We start from the raw sequence: 18,606 nt of genomic DNA, 5'->3' as shown, positions 1-18,606 counted from the left end.
CATTTGTATAATCCAAGAAGATGGAAACTCATGTGAAGATGCACAGAGAAGGTCCAGGAGACATCTGGGGACGGGGTGGGAGAGGTGGGGTGGGAGAGGAACTGCAGAGAAACAGCAGGAGCAGTGGGGTGAGGAGTTTGTTCTCCATGTTGACTGTGGTGATGGGTGACATGTGCACACATACGCCAGTGTTCATCAGATGAGAATGTTAAATGTGTGCAGTTTAGTACAGGTCAGTGATGTCACAATAAGGCTGTTACAACAGAAAGTGCTCATATTGGTAGAGAAGAGAGTTAAAGACAGAGGTAACAGTGTGTGAAATGTCAGACGACCAAGAGTACATTGCATGAGCCACAATTGTGTTTACCTTCTTTGTGTAAACACTAAAATGCTAAAATCACACTGTCTTCTCATTACATGAAAGGAGGATGCACAAACCTCACTAGGCAGACCCACCCAGTATTGGACCTGGCTTGAGGGAGAAATTATGTACAGTGGTGAGTAACACAGCCCAGGCACTGGGCTAATCCTGATCAACACAGTGCTCATGGACACATCACACAAACCCTCTGTGCTTCTGTGTGCAGTTTCATATCTGCATAGCAGGTGACATTGACACTACACCACGTGATTGATGTGCCTGTGTAAAAACAAAATCACACAATGGATGTTAGTGTTTACCTCAGGTACTAAAAATCATATTCTCCTGAACACCGTAATTGCCACCAAACTCCCCCAGGACTCGCTCATCTTAACTAGGCCACTGTCCTCTCTGAGACGTCCAACCCCAGAGACTGCTATGTAGTCTGAGGATATGCAAATAGGGCCCTCTCTCTGCTGATGAAAACCAGCCCAACCTCGACCCTGCAGCTCTGGAGAGGAGCCCAGCCCCGGGATTCCCAGGTGTTCCCATTCAGTGATCAGGACTGAACACAGACCACTCACCATGGAGTTTGGGCTGAGCTGGGTTTTCCTTGATGCTATTTTAGGAGGTAATTTATGGAGAACAAGAGACACTGAGTATGTGAGAGGATGTGAGTGAGAGAAACAGTGGATGTGAGACAGTTTCCTGACCAGGATGTCTTTGTGTTTGCAGGTGTCCGGTGTGAGGTGCAGCTGGTGGAGTCTGGGGGAGGCTTGGTGCAGCCTGGGGGTCTCTGAGACTCTCCTGTGTATCCTCTGGATTCACCTTCAGCAGCTATGCCATGAGCTGGGTCCGCCAGGCTCCAGGGAAGGGGCTGCAGTGGGTCTCATACATTAATAAAGATGGTAGTAGCACATACTATGCTGACTCCGTGAAGGGCCGATTCACCATCTCCAGAGACAGCTCCAAGAACACGCTGTATCTGCAAACGAACAGTCTGAGGACCGAGGACACAGCTGTGTATTACTGTGCAATATACACAATGAGGGGAAGTCAGTGTGAGCTCAGACCAAAACCTCACTGCAGGAGGGGCTCAGGACCACTAGGGGGTGCGCAGCACCCACCAATTCTGTGTTTCAGCTCCAGGAGCAGGTGCAAATGGAGGTTAAAGGCTGGTTTCCTGTCAGGGTCTGGGGCCTCCTCTCCATATAGCAGTTTCCCTGGGGAATCTCCCTGACCCCATGATTCCGTGCTTACCTCTTAAGTGTCTGAATGACAAACTTTTGTAAGACCTGGAAACCAGAGACTCACTCACAGCCACTAACTTTTACACTTACTCCCTATGTAACAAGTACTTATACAAACTTCTGATGTCATTCAGCTAAATCTATAAAGGAGACTTTGTTGGACTCAACAATGCAGAATTTTTTGGACTCAACAATGCAGCTCTGCAGAGCCCAGCTCAGTGTCCAAGCCAGCCAGTGAGTTTCCTGATCAGAAGCAATGCTGGCCTTGTGGAATACTGTGACAGTGGATAAGGCATTCTCTAAGTCCCTGGAGGGAAGTTTTGGCAGAAGCATTGCATTTAAGGAAGGGAAATCCATATCCAGTGTAAGAGTCTTTCAATTAGAAAAAAATGCCACCACTTTTGTGATGGAAATGGTTCCATGAAATCAACCTGTCACCAGGTAGCAGGATGATCACCCCTGGGGATGGAGCCCAACTGTGTTCTCAGGGTTGGTCTCTGCTGCTGGCAGATTGGGCACTCAGCAGTGATTGTACGCAGGTAGGACTTGGTGGATGGATGTCCCTGTGATTGAGCCCGTGTATAACCTCCTTCTCTGCCACCGTGGCCAGGTTGATCAGGAGTCCATCAAGTGATGACAGGGACAGCTGGGAGATCGATTGACTGGTGCCACAGGATGGCCACATATTCGCTTGATTATTAAAATCTTCACATGGGGCACTTTTGAAGACTTGTCTTCCTCATTTTGAGGAAACGTCTTCAATTTTTTGCCTATTCAGAGCCATCTATGCACATACTTCTTCCCCAAATTTCTTTGTCACAAATTTTCCCATCGTGGTCCTTCCAAGTCCTTGGCCATCCAGCCAAACCATTGTCTACACCCCTGAGTTGCTGTGTAATAAAATGTCTGGCCATTTGTCCTTCCAAGAAGAGTGAATGACATGTGCACTGATCAAAGTTCTGCCCACTGGGAGGAGTTTCCTTCTCCACTGCCCTTCAGGGGTGTCCCAGAGAGGGACAGAGGGCTTCAGCTGTGCACCTTCAGGTAGCGCCTTATGTCATGCCGAACCGTCTGTAAACCACGTCAGAGTCTTCTCCTCCTCTGTCAACTAATTTTAGGGAACCCCCTATGACACCATAGATGAAGATCGGGAGAGAGAACAAAGTGTATCAGGAGTGGGGACCGCGGGCATTTGGGCCACTTCTGCGTGTAACTTACTTGTTCCTCAGGACCTGCTCAGGCCCAGTTATGTCCATACCACCTCTTCCATTGGATGATGTACTGTTGATGTGCACCCCCAATTTTATGGCTTGATGGGTTAGATATCACCCAGCTAGTTATGGGCAGCCCTGCCCTCGAGATGCCTGGCTCTGCCCTCTGAGAATGGGGAACAAAATGGGCTTTATGTCTAGTGCAACCCTCCTCACATTAAGGTGGGGCCCAGAGTCAGCTGCTTTGACTAGTCTTGGCTCAGCCCTGAGTCTGACCTTCCACAGTGAAGTCTGGACCTTTCTTATCATGGCACACGTAGGGTTCCTGATGCTCTGAGATTCAGCAAACCTATGTCCATACACTTTCCGGTCTCCATTTTCATTGTGTCTGCTTTTGTTCTGTTTGCCAATCAGGTCACACATCCAGACCTAGGGTCAGTGTTGGGGCACTGTCCGTGTGCTAGACACGGGGAAGAAGGGGAAATTTGAGGCCAGTTGCTGCAAGTATCAGTTACTGTGTGTATGTGTATGTTATTGGAATAGTGAATGTGGAATAACAAGGAGCTTGATGGTCTCACATTCAGGAATTGTCTGATGTGACCTTCAACAACTGGAACCTAATGGAGATAAGAGGCTCCCCCCAGACCCCCAAGAGTTTCTAGACTCACCACGAATGTGAACTGTATCAGTGCATCTGCCAGCTCCAGGGAAGGGGTTCCCCAGTAGTTTCATAAAACCCTTCCTCAGAGTCTCCTTGCAGAGCCTGCTGGGTTGGCTAAGGCAAATTCCCGATTTCCAGAGATGATACAAAGAGAATATGGTGAGAATGAAAGAGCATTCTAAAGTCAGAGCACAGCTGTTTAACATTGGGCTAGAGTTGCTGAGAGGTAAAGGCACCGTGAGCCCAGGCATGACCCTCCCCTGCAGGCGATTGCTCCATCACATGGTGAATCTACGTGAAACTCCATAAGAAATGGCAAAATGTCTTCCAAAGTGCCTCAGCCCTGTTGATTCCCACCAGCAGGGGATGAGGATCCTGTCACTCCACATGCTCATCAGCATTAGCTTTTGTCGCTATTTCAGATTTTACCATTCTAATAGGTGAGTAGTAGACCACTGTTGTGTTATATACATTTCCCTAATGAAATGCCGTGTTGAATACCTGTTCATATATTCTTCTATGGAGCATCTGTTCTTCTTGTCTCTTCTCTTCCCAGCTCCAGAATCAGCCGTTTCTTCAAGGGCTCTTGGCTTTTTTATTGAAGAATGATGGTAGAATCCCAGACCCTGAGGCCAGCTGTGCTTGTGGTGTCATCGCTTCCAGGATCTCTCAGCTAAAGGACCAGGGAATCTAGGTGTGCACACTAACACCTGGACACACACACGTCTACAACTGTCTCCATATCTGATCCTCTGCACCTATATTAATCTACACATGAGGTCATACTGATGTCTCCACCCCTAATCAACACCACCAGGACTGTCATAGCCTGTCCTAAGCTCCTATTCCAGCAGTGAGGAATCTGGCAGCCACCATATGCCATCCATTTCCTTAATTGATCAGTTTCATTACACATGTTTGTTTCTATCAGAAGTATTAACCTGCACCCCTGTTAGAATCATCTTGATCAACCAGAGTCCAGTGCTAAGGTTCTGTAGCCTTTGGTCTTACAGACTCCACTCACCTCCAAAGTTGCTTACATCGGCACCGTTTGGACACACCTACTTCAGTGAAGTTGTTTCTTTAATTTGTATTGTCATTAGTATTTCTATGCAGTCTGTTTTTCATACTGGAGTTTCTAATCTCCAAAATTATTTTTTAATTAGTATGCATTAAGTTTTATTCTTTGTCCTGTAAAGTTCTACAGACTTTAAAAATAGCACAATGTTATGTATATACAATTGCTGTATCATACAGAATAGTTTCACCACCCTTAATATTTGGCTGTATTTCACCTAATCAACACTTTATTCCCAAATTCTTGGCAAACTCTTTACTGTATCTATTATATTACCTCTTCCAGCATGTCCAATATATGACATTAAACAATAGATAGCCTTTTCTGACCACTTTAATTAAATTAGCAGTATGTATATAAGATGTGTTCATGTCTTTTCACGGTTTGAGAGGTCACTTTTAATAATTGCTGCATAATATTTAATTGTATGTACTTAGGAGCATGATTCTTGGATCATATTCTAAAACGCTGTTTAGGTTTATAAGAAATCGCCTTCAGGACTGTGTGTGGGGGTGGGGCGCTCAGCTGATCCAGTCATCTTGTTGGGAGGAACCCCTGTGCAAAAGATGTCCACTCAGGGTGGATCCAAGGTCACAGCCAGCAGCCAAGGCCATGTAGAGAGACTTATGGATGTGTATTTTTGAGGTGAGTCTCTCAGACTTCTTTTGAGCTGCTGGGGTTTTCACTGCCTGGGGCAGGGACGGGCTTCTCCTCCAATCCTTGCTGAAGTTATAGATGGTGAACAAAATAAGTGACTGTTGATGTTTTAAGCTGCCAGATATTGTGACAATTTCTAGTGCAGCAACTGACAACTGAAACAAATATGATTCATGTTCACATGGAACCCTATTTCCCTATTTCACATATGGGGAATAGAAGACAGAGTTAGATAAGGAATTTTGAAGCCTACCTTGTAGGAAGGTGCTGGGCAGACAATGACATCATCTGATTTACATTTTAGAGGGGCAATCTAGAGCCCTGCAATGAAAGTAGATAGGCAACACTTGTGACAGTAGCGATCAGAGATCATGGGGTCTGGACTGACTTGCAGCCACACCAGATGTGGGACTAAGATGGTTTAGTCAATCCCAGAACAAGTGTTACAAGACACGGGGGCTGCTGTATTTCCCAGGACTCCTCACACATCCGAGCCCACTCTGTAGGATTTGTGTTACTTCTGTGACCATTAAAGTGACTTACGACAGAGTGTCCTGTGCCTTCATCTCATGATTGTGGTGAGGTCTACGAGTCTTCTTAGTAAAGCATTTACTAACAGGTGATTCATCCCCTCAGCAGACTCTTGCCCAGGAAAGTCCAGGTGTGAATCACAGCATCTTCATCTCCCCTGTAGTTCATGTAGAGATTCTATTAGAGATTATGTCTAAGTGGACAATGAAAGGGGAGATAGACCACAGGGGAGTCTGGAAGTAAGTTTCTAATTTCAATGCAAGAGAGAGAACCGGGGCTGGAATATGAATGGGAAATAAGGGTTAAAAACTACACATTCAGTGACATGGTTACTGCCTTTGTGTTAACGTCTGTGACTGGTATCCCAGAAAGGGTGACTCGATGATGAGGAGAATGGAATGAGTGACATCCCTGACTATTTATTAGAGAGTTGGGTAGGAGCTGTAAATTGTCCCATCTTAGGTGCACCAGAGTCCCCTTGGAAATGGGGGCATTTCAAACAGAGTGCATCCACCCTTGCAAACATTGAGAATCAGTTGCCCTGACTGAATCCATGGACCCTCTTTTTGACCCAGATTCTCTGCTGATTCTGATGCAGGTGTCTCTTTGTTCAAACTCTGAAACACTGTCCATGTCTCTAATTTGTCTTCCACTGGAACTGGTGCCCATTCATTCCTGACTCTATGTGTCCTGCATCTTTCTCACTGAAATTCCTAAATCTTGTCTCCTCATTTTTTTTTATTTTTGGCTGAGGAAGATTCACCCTGAGCTAACTTCTGTTGCCAATATTCCTCTTTTTTTGCTTGAGGAAGATTAGCCCTGAGCTAACATCTGTGCCAATCTTCTTCTGTTTTGCATGTGGGTTGCCACCACAGCATGGCTGATGAGTGGTGTAGGTTCACACCCAGGATCCAAACACATGAACCTGGGGCCCTGAAGCTGTGCATGATGAACTCAACCAGTAGGACACAGGGCTGGCCCCTTGTCTCATTATTTAGTTATTTTCCTGATGCTCTTTGGGGCTGGTATCCCTAGAAGTCTCCCCTCAGAATCCCAGATCTTTGAGCAGCTGCAGAATTGATGTCCTGTCCTCTCTGGGACGCAGTGTCCAACTTCTCCCAGTGACACCTCCTCCCTGATTCCCTCTGACATGTGGAATCCCTCCCTGAGCTGGGCCTGACCTCAGCCCTCAGTAACGAGCATGTGGAGTTCGTGATGCACGTGGAAATGATGATGGTGCTGTACTAAGACCATGACTGAAGGGCAAACTCCAAAGGACTCCCAAGGGATAAACTGAAAGGTGTCAGGTGTCAGGGGCTTCAGGGCACGCTATCCCAAAATGTGTCATTTTGGCATATTGATTATTTGGTATTAAAATTGCTTAATAACTTTAATTGTTCTTGAGTGCAAGGAGAACATTCTGACCCTCCTTTGTCCTCCTGGAAGCAGGAAATAAATCTCCAATGAGAAAGGCATCCTCCCTGTACCAGGAGAGAGAGAGACATCCTAATCACCAGAGGTGGAGAATTCAGGGCCAAGTAGGCTGTGTCAACAAACCTTGACACTTCTTTACTAATTTGCTACGCTAAGCCCCAAGCCCTTTGTCCTGTCAATTCTTCAAAAATCAATTGTTTCTTTGTCTAAAAGGTATAAAATATGCTTGTTTTGGTCACTTCTTTTAGTCTCATATATTTATGAACTCTTTTACATCTGAAATTAAATTTGTTTTTCTCTCATGTTAATCTGTGTATAGCATTGTGCCAGGGGTAAGGATTATGGCTGGACGGTGTCTCAAAACTCCCTGCTGGCTGGTTTTGTGGTCACCTGGAATTCAGGAGCCTCTCAACTACTTTCTAGATTTTTCAAAAATGTAATCTGTCATTCACTGGTTGTTTATTGATGTGCTTGTGGGAAAAGAAGGTTCTAGGAATTCCTACTCGGCCACCTTTCTGACATCACTCTGGTTTTCGAGTATTTTGTTGAAGATTTGTGCCTCCAGGTCCATCGGGGATATTGGCTGGTAATCTCTTTTTTGCATGTATTTGTTTGGCTTTGGTATCAGGGAAATGCTGGCCTCATAAAATGATTTTGGACCTGTCGCTTCTTCATTTTTTTGGAAGAATTTGAGAGGGATTGGCATTAGTTATTTCAGGATTGGGTGGAATTCACCAGTGGAGCCATCTGACTCTAGGCTTTTATTTTTGGAAGTTTTTGATTGCTTATTCAATCTCCTTATTTATTATTGCTCAACACATATTTTCTGTTTCTTCATAACTCTGTCTTGGCAGGTTGTATTTTTCTAGGAATTTTTTCATTTTTTCTAGGCTACGTAGCATGTTAGTGTGTAATTTTTTATAACAATCTCCTGATCCTTTTTATTTCTGTGGAATCCATTGTAATGTTTCCACTTTCACTTCTGATTGTGTTTATTTTAGACTCCTATGACTTTACATTTTTTTTTTGTTAGCCTAGCTAAGGATTTGGCAATTTGTTCTATTAAAAAAAATAAGTTAATAAATAAATAAACTGCTGAGTTTTGTTGATTTTTCTATTGTTTTCCTAGTCTGAATTTATTTTATTTCCACTCTAATATTTATTATTTAATATTTATTACATATAATGCCCTCTTAACACTTCTTTTGCTGCATAACATGAGTTTTCCTGTGTTGGGTTTTCACTTTTATTTGTATCAAGATATCTCTTAATTTGCATTTCTATTTATTCTTTGACCCCTTAGTTTCTCAGTAGTGTGTTAATTTCTACATATTTGTGAATTTTCCTTTTTTTCCCCTTTGTTATTGATTTCTCATTTCATTCCCTGTGTTCAGAGTAGATATTTGGCATTATGTAAAACATATTAAATTTCTAAATACTGGTTTTTGTGACCTAATAGGTTGACTATCCTGGAGAATGTTCCAGGTTCACTTGAGGAGAGTGTGTGTTCTGCTTCCGTTGAGCAGAATGTTCTGTGTCTGTTCTACTCGGTCTACGCTTTTTACATCCATTGTTTCTTTAAGAATTTTTTATCTAGATGTCTTTTCCTTGTTGAAGGTGGAGTATTGAAGTCTCCTACTATTTTTGTATTGCTGTGTATTTCTCCCTTCACTTCTTTCAAAGTTTACTTTATATATGCAGGTGGTCTCATGGTGGGTGCATATATATACATTTATCTTTGTTATATCTTCCAGGTGAATTGATACTTTTATCATTACATTATGACCTTCCTTGTCTCTTGTGACAGTTTTTGATTAAAGTCTATTTTGTCTAAGTGTAGCCACTCATGCATCTTTTGTTTATCATTTACGTGGAATATATTTTTCCAACCCTTCACTTTTACTTCACGTATTTCCTTAAATCTAATGTGAGTCTCTTGTAGACAGCATACAGTTTGGTCTTTACTTCCCTTTTTCTTTCTTGTATTTGCTTAGCCATGCTATGTCTTTTGACTAGGCAGTTTAATATATTTACATTGAAGGTGATTGTCACAAGGGAAGGACTAACTATTGCCATTTCCCTAATTGTTTTCCATCTTTCTTTGATCTGCTTTATTTCTCCTTTCCTTTCTTACTGCCTTCATCTGTATTATCTTCATTTATTCTAGTGATTTTTTTTTTTTTATTTTCCTGTCAGTATCTTCTATAGGAACATTCTTTGTGGTTATCATGAGACTTAACTAAAACATCCTATAGTTAGAACAGTATTTTAAGCTTATAACTACTTGACTTAAATTATATAGTAAAGCTTTATGCTTTTCCTTTTCCAAAACTTTATGTTACAGATGTGACAAGTTACATATTTTATATTGAGTATAGATTTAAAAATGTAGTAATAGTTATTCTTAATACTATTGAATTTTATTTTTTATTCTGATATCAGAAGTGATTTACCCACCACCACCACAGCTTCTAGTATTCTGCATTCGTATATATTTTCACCTTTATCATGAGTTTGAGCTTTCCTATGCTTTTGTGTGCTGTCTAGTATCCTTAATTTAGGAGTTCCCTGAGGACAGGGCAGAAGGAGAGGTGGAGTGGTAAGGAGGAAGTGTAGGGGAACAACAGGAAACATTTTGTGTGAAGGGTTCACTATCTTGATTGTGGGGATGGTTGCCCAGGTACACACATTTGTCCATCCCTATCAAATGTAAACATCAAACACATAATCTTTGTATATGTCAGCTACACCTCAATACAGTTGATACACACAAAAAGATGCAGATGCCAATGGAGAAGAGGAATTAGACACACGTAATTCCATGTGCCATGTCACAGACTCCTGACAATATGTCTGTATGAACCCTGGTTCACTATACACTCATTAAGGAAACACAGGAATGCAGAAAAGTCACAAGGTGTTTTCATTACAGGGAGGGGAGTTCCTCAAGCCTCGCCAAGCATGCCGGACTCTGCCCTGGAGCTGGTCTAGGGGAGTGATTGTGTCCAGCGGTGAGGAGCACAGGCCCAGAAACTGGGCTCACACTTTCCAGATGTGTGTCCTTGCCCACATCACGCAATCTGTACATGTTTATCAGAGTAGTTTTCTACTGTAAAATGGAAGCAACATTGACAACTACATTACCCGATTTATGTATATGTAAAAATAAAATAAGACAATAAGTGCTAAGTGTTTATCTCTGTACAGTCTCTAATGAGATTTTATATTTTCCAAAATGCCCTCATTGTCAACAACCTCCCCCTTGTACACTCCCCTCTTCTCTGAGGCACTGTCATCCTTGAGACGTCCAACCCCAGAACTTGCTACATAGTCAGAGGACATGCAAATAGGGCCCTCCCTCTGCTGATGAAAACCAGCCCCGTCCCAACCCTGCAGCTATGGAGAGGAGCCTAGCCCCGGGATTCACAGGTGTTCCCATTTGGGGATCAGGAGTGAACACAGACCACTCACCATGGAGTCTGGGCTGAGCTGGGTTTTCCTTGTTGCTATTCTAAGAGGTAATTTACGAAGAACAAGAGACATGGAGTATGTGAGAGGATGTGAGTGAGAGAATCAGTGGCTGTGACACAGTTTCCTGACCAAGATGTCTTTGTGTTTACAGGTGTCCAGTGTGAGGTGCAGCTGGTGGAGTCTGAGGGAGGCTTGGTGAAGCCTGGGGGGTCTCTGAGACTCTCCTGTGCAGCCTCTGGATTCACTTTAAGTAGCTACTACATGTACTGGGTCTGCCAGGCTCCAGGGAAGGGGCTGGAGTGGGTCTCATATATTAGTAATGATGGTGGTAGCACATCATATGCTGACTCTGTGAAGGGTCAATTCACCATCTCCAGAGACAACTCCAAGAACACGCTGTATCTGCAAATGAACAGCCTGAGAACCGAGGACATGGCCATGTATTACTGTGCAACAGACACAGTGAGAGGAAGTCAGTGTGAGCCCAGACACAAACCTCCCTGCAGGAGGGGCTCAGGACCACGAGGGGGCGCTCAGGGCCTGCACTCAAGGACCATCACAGAGGCAGGTGCAGATGGGGGTTAAGGGCTGGTTTCCTGTCCTGCATTCCTTTTCATATAACAGTTTCCTCAAGACAACCTCTCTGGATTTGTGATTCTGCGCTTACCTCTGTGTTCTCTGGTTAGAAAAGTCTTCTGTAATAGAAGGAAAAACATTCTCAGATGGACAAACGGCAGAGAGTCTCTCACAGACACGCTTGTCCCTAAATGCCAATTTATTACCAAAACTTCTGAAGTAAGTCAATTAAATCTATAAAAAGCTCTCTTTTTGAGTCAACAGTGCAGCACTGCCCAGCACAGCTCAGTGCACAATCCAGCCAGCAATATTAGCATAAAGTGCAGGCTGGACATCGGGCAACAGAGACATTATGAATCCAAAGTCAGAGAAGAGAGACCCTTGTGGTGGTCACTGACTTGACACCATGCTCATGGCACCCGCAGCAGTTGTCACCCTGCAAAGGCAGAGGGACCCCCACCAGGGCTTGGTGTGGATGTCCAGGCTGATGACAAACACTCACACTAAGGGAATCTGAAACATCTGTTAAGTTCATGATTGCAGTCTCTGGGAAGGGCAGAGCAGTCCTTTCATTGTGTCAGAAATGCATTAACAGATGGGCCGACCCCGTGGCTTAGCAGTTAAGTGTGTGCGCTCCGCTACTGGCGGCCTGGGTTCGGATCCCGTGCACGCACCGACGCACTGCTTGTCCTGCCATGCTGAGGCCACGTCCCACATACAGCAACTAGAAGGATGTGCAGCTATGACATACAACTATCTACTGAGGCTTTTTGGAGAAAAAGGAGGAGGATTGGCGATAGATGTTAGCTCAGAGCCGGTCTTCATCAGCATAAAAGAGGAGGATTAGCATGGCTGTTATCTCAGGGCTGATCTTCCTCACAAAAAAAAAAAAAAAGAAATGCATTGACAGAATCAGGAAAGCAGTCTTGCTCAGGGTTTTAATTTCGGTTCAGTTGTGGGAGCCGAGTGATTGATTCCACTTACAGGAGGGACTTGTGTGCTTTCAACTCCCAGTGACAGTCAGTGTGAGTCCAGACACAAGTTCCCTGCAGGGAGACAGGAGGGGCTGGGCTGCAGGGGGCGCTCAGGACACCAGGGGGCGCTCAGGACACCAGGCACAGAGTCAGCCCAGGAGCAGGTGCAGAGAATGCTCAGCCTGGTTTCCTGTCAGCATCTGGGGCTTCCTCTTCTAACAGTTTCTCTTGGAAGATCCCTAGATTCATGTTTCTCTGCTTATTACTTATCTCTCCACTAGAAAAGTTTGTTATAATATGAGAAAGACTTGATCATCTGCACAAATGCACAGTGTCACCTGTGGGGGCGGAAATGACTCTGCCTGTGGTCACCAGGATCAGAGTCCTGAGAGCGCTCAGGGGGCCTGGTCATTCTTTTCCTTTCAGACTCAGAACAGAGACCTCATTGGGATGCCCTGAATAGAATGGTCTGTGGGTGTCAGGGTACAGCCAAGAGAGAGTCTGGACCAGGGTCGGTGACCTAGAGAACCTAATACATTTCATACCTGACCATCCTCCTCATGTACATGTCAGACTCAGAACTGATCTGGTCTCCTCTTTTTTTCTATTCCATCCTCTTCCTCCCTGGGTTTTCTTAAGATATCTCCAATTGCTCCTTCTGCTTACTAACATGGAAGATGTGTTTCCTTTGTTCTCCATCCCAAGGCTCAGGCTCTTAACCTGGAGCTCAGGTGTGTCTCACACCCTGGGGCTGACTCACAGCTGCATGAAGTGACTGCCCCAGATGACCACTTGTCCAAGAGCTGGCTGGTCCTCCCTCCAATGCTCTCCCTGACTCTCCTCTCACGTATAATCCCTCCATCCCTGATGATGAAACCACTAATTTTTCATGTTATGCCATCACTGTGAGGAAGGAACATGTTTCATATATTGAACAAGGATTTGGGTCTAAACCACATGTGCTCTATAAAATATCTCTTCCAGATTTGTATTCCTCCATCATGGGGGATTGTGGTGGAGAATGAGGCACATCACTGACCTCATGGAGAGATGTCCATTCTTGAGGATCTCCCAGGTCTGACTGGAGACACATGTGACCTCATTTCAAGCAGGTGATCCTGGATTCACTGTGAGGGAGGCTCTGTTGTCCTCCACAAGCTCTGCAGATGTGATGGCCTCAGAGCCGGTCATGGGTGATGGTGCCTTATTGTGTGAAGCATGTTAGGGGGGCCAGACTAGGTCACCTCAGGGGCAAACTTCAATATGGCTCTTTCATTGTGTTTTGTTCTGTTTGGTTGTGTGCAAACTTTTGTTTTTCTATTAGTTTTTTTTCAGATTTACACCACTTTTCATTTACATAAAACCAATGAAAGATGCCAGCCAGCCTTTCTGAGCTCTAATGAAGTAGAGTCATCATTGTGCAGGATGCTGTGGAGACCCCAGGATGATGAGCACTCATCATGTGAGTGAGTGATGTGGACACCCCAACAAAGAAAGCCATTGTCCTGCCTGGGTGGGGAAAGGACACTGGTGACTGAGTCCTCAAAGGCTTGTCCCTGGGCACCACAGTCTACCCAAGAACAATGGAGAATGCACTTGACCTGATGTGTGAGAATTCTCACTAAAGGAACTACTACAGAGGTCAACCTCACGTCTCCCAGGAGGACTTCTTATGAGAGGAAGCAATGCCTGTTCCATGATGCAGCCATCATCACAGGTGGAGAATAATGAGGTGGAGAAGGCGGCCTTGTGGGGTAGCTGCCACTGGCAGGACCTGTTAGAGGAACTTTCTGGTGTTTAGAGACAGCACATCTGTCCTAACTGCACAAAATTAACAATATAAATGAATGTCACTGTATTTATTAGTCCTGAGAAAGTACAAACATAAGAAGGTGAACAGAAGTCAACAGAACTTCATCTTCACAAGATCACGAATTTTAATAAAAATTTATTAAAGATAATATGTCAGTTTTATCATGATAATTGTTCAAGGCTCATAGTGTAATTTCAACTAGCTCATGGGTACTTATATTGTATATTTGATAATAGAAATGGGTTCATTTTCAGTAACTTTGTCAAACTGAAGGTGAGTGGATGTTGATGGGGCATGAAATAGAATACACTAATGAGACATACAAGAGTAAAATATTTGACAGTTGCTAATTGAATAGAGTCAGTATGTCAACAAAATTGGACGTGGGGACTTAATGTGTAGGACCACAATAGCAGTTTGCAGTAAAAACGAATGAGACACAACTCTTCTTCCCAAATTTAAGAACAGTCTCAGTTGTGCTGTTAACTGGAGAAGCAGTGGGACCATCACCCCTTTTGTAAACAGTTCTTGTAAAATGGGTGTCAATTCTTGAAAGTCCTTTTTCATTTTATATTAGGCTGAGTTAACTATTTACAATGGGGTATGGTCCAAGGGCCCATCTCGTCAAGTCTCTTTGTAAGTGCCGATGAAAGTTTAAGTAAAGCTATTTCTTATCATGTTGGAATATCCATGCTGATTATGGGGTGTTTTAAGTGAATGGGTGACAGAACCATGGGGGATTTAGGCAAGTTCTAGTGGTTAAGTGGAAGCTCACCTGCTTGTCCCCCATTTTAGATTTGGAAACACCTCTCTGGGCATAGGAAGCTCATGGCTTAGATTTTGTGGGATCCCCTGATGTAACTGTAGTTGGACCCTCATTATTGATTAAAACATCGAAGGTTTATCAATTGGTGCATTTCAGCAACTGTTAAGTTAGTTCAGAACCTCCATAGAAGAGGAACGAAGCCAATCAGCGCCCTCATCATTATGGTACACATTGTTTTAGTAAGTTTGGTGTTTAAGATTGGGTCAAATTGTGATTTTCTGTTCAGTTTTTTCATTCATTTTCCCACATAAGTATCCAGAATTTGTTCAACATTTTTACTCCTTTTCATTCCCCGAAGTATCCAGTTTTCTCCTTGCTTTTCCCTTTTTTATTTATGTAGTTGCTGGATATACTCCAGGGGGTCCTCTCGACCTTTCTTTTATTTTTAAATCTCATCCTCCAAACAGCCTCAATCCGTACATCAGGGTTGGCGGTTCCCTCGTGACAACAGCTGAGTTATCCCTTTGGCTGTCCTACAGGGGATCTGAGGGTGTTTTTTCCACCTCCCTGAAGATCAGGATCCCTTCTCCTAACAGAGCCACAGGGAGCAGCATCAAGGGCATTTTGAAGGGTCCTAGTGCCATCTGCCTGTAGACATGTGGAAGTCAGAAACCCAAATGTTCTTCTCTGAGTCCCCTTAAGTGACCCCCAATGGCCCACACAGGGCACAGGGCATCATCTTTCCTCTGAGCACTCTGCACAGCGTGGGGAGGAAGGGACGCCTGGTAAGACACACACACACCCCGTCACAGTGTAGGAGTCCTTCCCTGAGCCCAGTGTCAGTCATGGATCAGGCTGAGTCAACACACACAATTCATTCTAAGACATAACAATACACCTGGGCTGACACTCACCAGCAAGGGCCACCTCAGTGAGGGACACCCTCCCATACACTGTCCCATAATACTAATTAATTATGGAAACTTCTGACCTAGGCTGGCTGACCTACAAGAGAGACATGTAGCACTCTATAGTGCAGCACAGAACAGCATAACTCAGAGAACAAGCCAGCAGCAAACAGCCGTGGTCAATCCACGTCTGGAGAAGAAAGACCCCAGGTGGTGGTGATTATTGTCCCAGCTCCCTGCACACAATCCAATTGATGTGGGCTCTCTGCAAAGGCAGGAGGGGCTCCCACCCAAAGCAGGTTCAGATGTTGGGTTTGAGGATGCCACACACACACCAAGAGGACAAGACCATGTTTATTTCTCCATAATTGAGCTCTCTGGGGAGGGCCGCAGAGGCCTCTCAAGCAGGTGTGAACTGGCATCAGAGAGCCAGGAGAGGAGACTGGCTCAGGGATATTTTATGGTCATTGGGTGAGGCCGGGGTGAGCGGCATTGTGTGTCGGAAGGGGTTTGTGTGGTTGACTCTCCCACCAGACACAAGGAGAGAGCATCCAGGCTTTCTTGTCAGCTTGTGCAGACATGGGCAGACATGGAAGACGGAAAGAGAGGCTTGAATGCTGTCAGCAGTGAAGCACAAAACCTGGTGTTGGACTGCTTTTCACACCTAAAAATTGTAACAGTGGGGAAACATGAGATGCAGTTGAATTATGTGTCAAAACCAAATTAAGTTCATAGCAAATGAGAATAATGAACATAGGTAATCGAATAATAATAATAATAATAAAGCTATTAGAGAGAGGCTTTGGGCTGACATCTGGGTGGAAGTTGTCCACTGTCTGAGCTCCTCTGCTTGTTCCAAAGGTTCTGGGTCAGCTGTCTGCTTCCAAAGAAGTCTTCCTTCTAGAAGATCTCTGAGAATCCTGAGTTAAGGTCCTGTATGGAGTAGCCCCCTAAAGCTGTGGAATTCTGAATTGCATTTTCAGTTGGAAGATATGAACCTAGGGGCTGACTCCAGAGTTTCACTGCTGCCTTGGTTGTTACCATACCAGGTAGGATCTTTTCAAATGGGTACAAAAGCAGTTTTGCCCTGATGTCTCTTTAGGAAGGGACATCTCCTGGTGGTAGATCATGAAGAGGCTGTTTAGCACTACGTGGGAAGGTGGCATGAATCTGTTGGTGGTAGGAGAGGGTTCACTACATGGCTCACGTGATGGTCAATTTTATGTGTCAGCTTGACTGAACCACAGTGTGCCCAGGCATTTGGTCAAAGATTACTCTGAGTGTGTCTGTGAAAGTGTTTTTGAATTTTATGAACAATAAAATCAGTGGATTGATAAACAGATTTCCCTCCAGAATGTGGGTGGGCCTCATTAAATCAGTTTATGGCCTCGATAGAACAAAAGATGACCCTCCCCTAAATGAGTGAAGATTCCTCCTGCCTGACTGCCTTTGAGCTGGGATGTGACATCAGCCTTGTCCTGCGTCCTGACTCAAACTGAAATATTGCATGTTTCAGTGGAAGAGGGAAACCCCCTTTGTTTCCAGAGCCTCCCAAATCTTGCCTTACGCCAACGCACACCTGCTCTCTGTACATGTGCTTACACTCTGGTATTTGGCTGCTTTACAATCTTTAAGAAATACAGTAGAGTCCCACATCTGGGCTGTGTTTGACACAGATAAAAGATGACATGCAAATGAGCACTTAAATTACTGATAGCACATCCTGATTGATAACCCCCACATTCAGTATTGAGGTGTGATCCATCCACAACATTGTTGGGTCAAGGTTCTCAGTGTGAGTTGATAATAAATCTGAGGGGTGCACAGAATGCGCCTGAACTGAGATGAGACAACTGTGAACACAAGCTTCATATTCAGCCTCCTGTGTGTCCCACTAGTCCCAGGCACTTATTTTGTATTCTCATTGACTTTGGATTAATTATTATATCAGTTTTGAATACCTCTCCATTATTACATATGTTTAGTTGAGAGGAAAGTAAGAAAAAGACAACTTTTACTGCCTAAACAACGAAGACTTTTATGTGTGGAGAGAGTGAGAGGAGTACCAAGAGTCACATGCAGATATGACGATGGGCTGGGTGAAGGGATGGGACATTTCTTCTGAAGGACCACGAATGTCCCAACAGATCCTTTCTCTTGCAGTCCTGACATTAACTATGTCACATGTCCACAGAGACACAGATCTCTGATGAGAAGAGTGAGATTTCATCCATGAGGCTGTCCCTTTTCTACATTTTCACCCTGAAATGGCTCCCAATCTATAAGGAGCAATTATTTTAATTATTATGTAGTTTTAAGGAGTGGCTGAAGAGAAAATTGATCCTTGTTTAGGTCACTAAGTATTTCTGTTATATTCTCCTACTCCACGTTAGATATTTGCATGCAGATTTCCAATAACACATTTCCGTATCCTTGACTTGTACCCACAGATCTTCATGCACCCTTCATTTCATAGTGAATAAGTTCCATTCACATCCCTGGGGTATGAAAGTGGGCTTACAACTGGAGCTGTCACGTAAAAATATGGGGGTAGTGAATCTCCTGTGTATCCAGCAACACCAGACTCAACTGGACTGAACGTTATCCAGGAACATGGCTGTGATTCCAGGTATAGTTCATGATTCCCTTTTCTTTCCTTTTTTTTTTTTTTTGTTACAATGATTCTCATGAAGGCACCAAATTGTTCTCAAATTTCTGGCCTCAATGTCCTATAAGTTCAAACTCCATGTCTAGTTAATATTCTCAACTCCCTTTTCTTTCCTTTTTTTTTTTTTTTGTTACAATGATTCTCATGAAGGCACCAAATTGTTCTCAAATTTCTGGCCTCAATGTCCTATAAGTTCAAACTCCATGTCTAGTTAATATTCTCAACTCCCTTTTCTTTCCTTTTTTTT

The 18,606-nt window shown here is 44.0% G+C and overlaps 1 pseudogene; it reads left to right on the top strand.

The window, feature by feature from the left end:
• LOC131421237 (immunoglobulin heavy variable 3-23-like) overlaps window positions 1-18,606 on the top strand; it is a 42,687-nt pseudogene that overhangs the window by 20,392 nt on the left and 3,689 nt on the right.

Source organism: Diceros bicornis, chromosome 24, assembly GCF_020826845.1.
Source record: "Diceros bicornis minor isolate mBicDic1 chromosome 24, mDicBic1.mat.cur, whole genome shotgun sequence".
NCBI classification, from domain to species: Eukaryota; Metazoa; Chordata; class Mammalia; order Perissodactyla; family Rhinocerotidae; genus Diceros; species Diceros bicornis.
The sequence above is the reverse complement of the archived record's forward strand: the minus strand, read 5'-3'. Positions and strand labels throughout refer to the sequence as shown.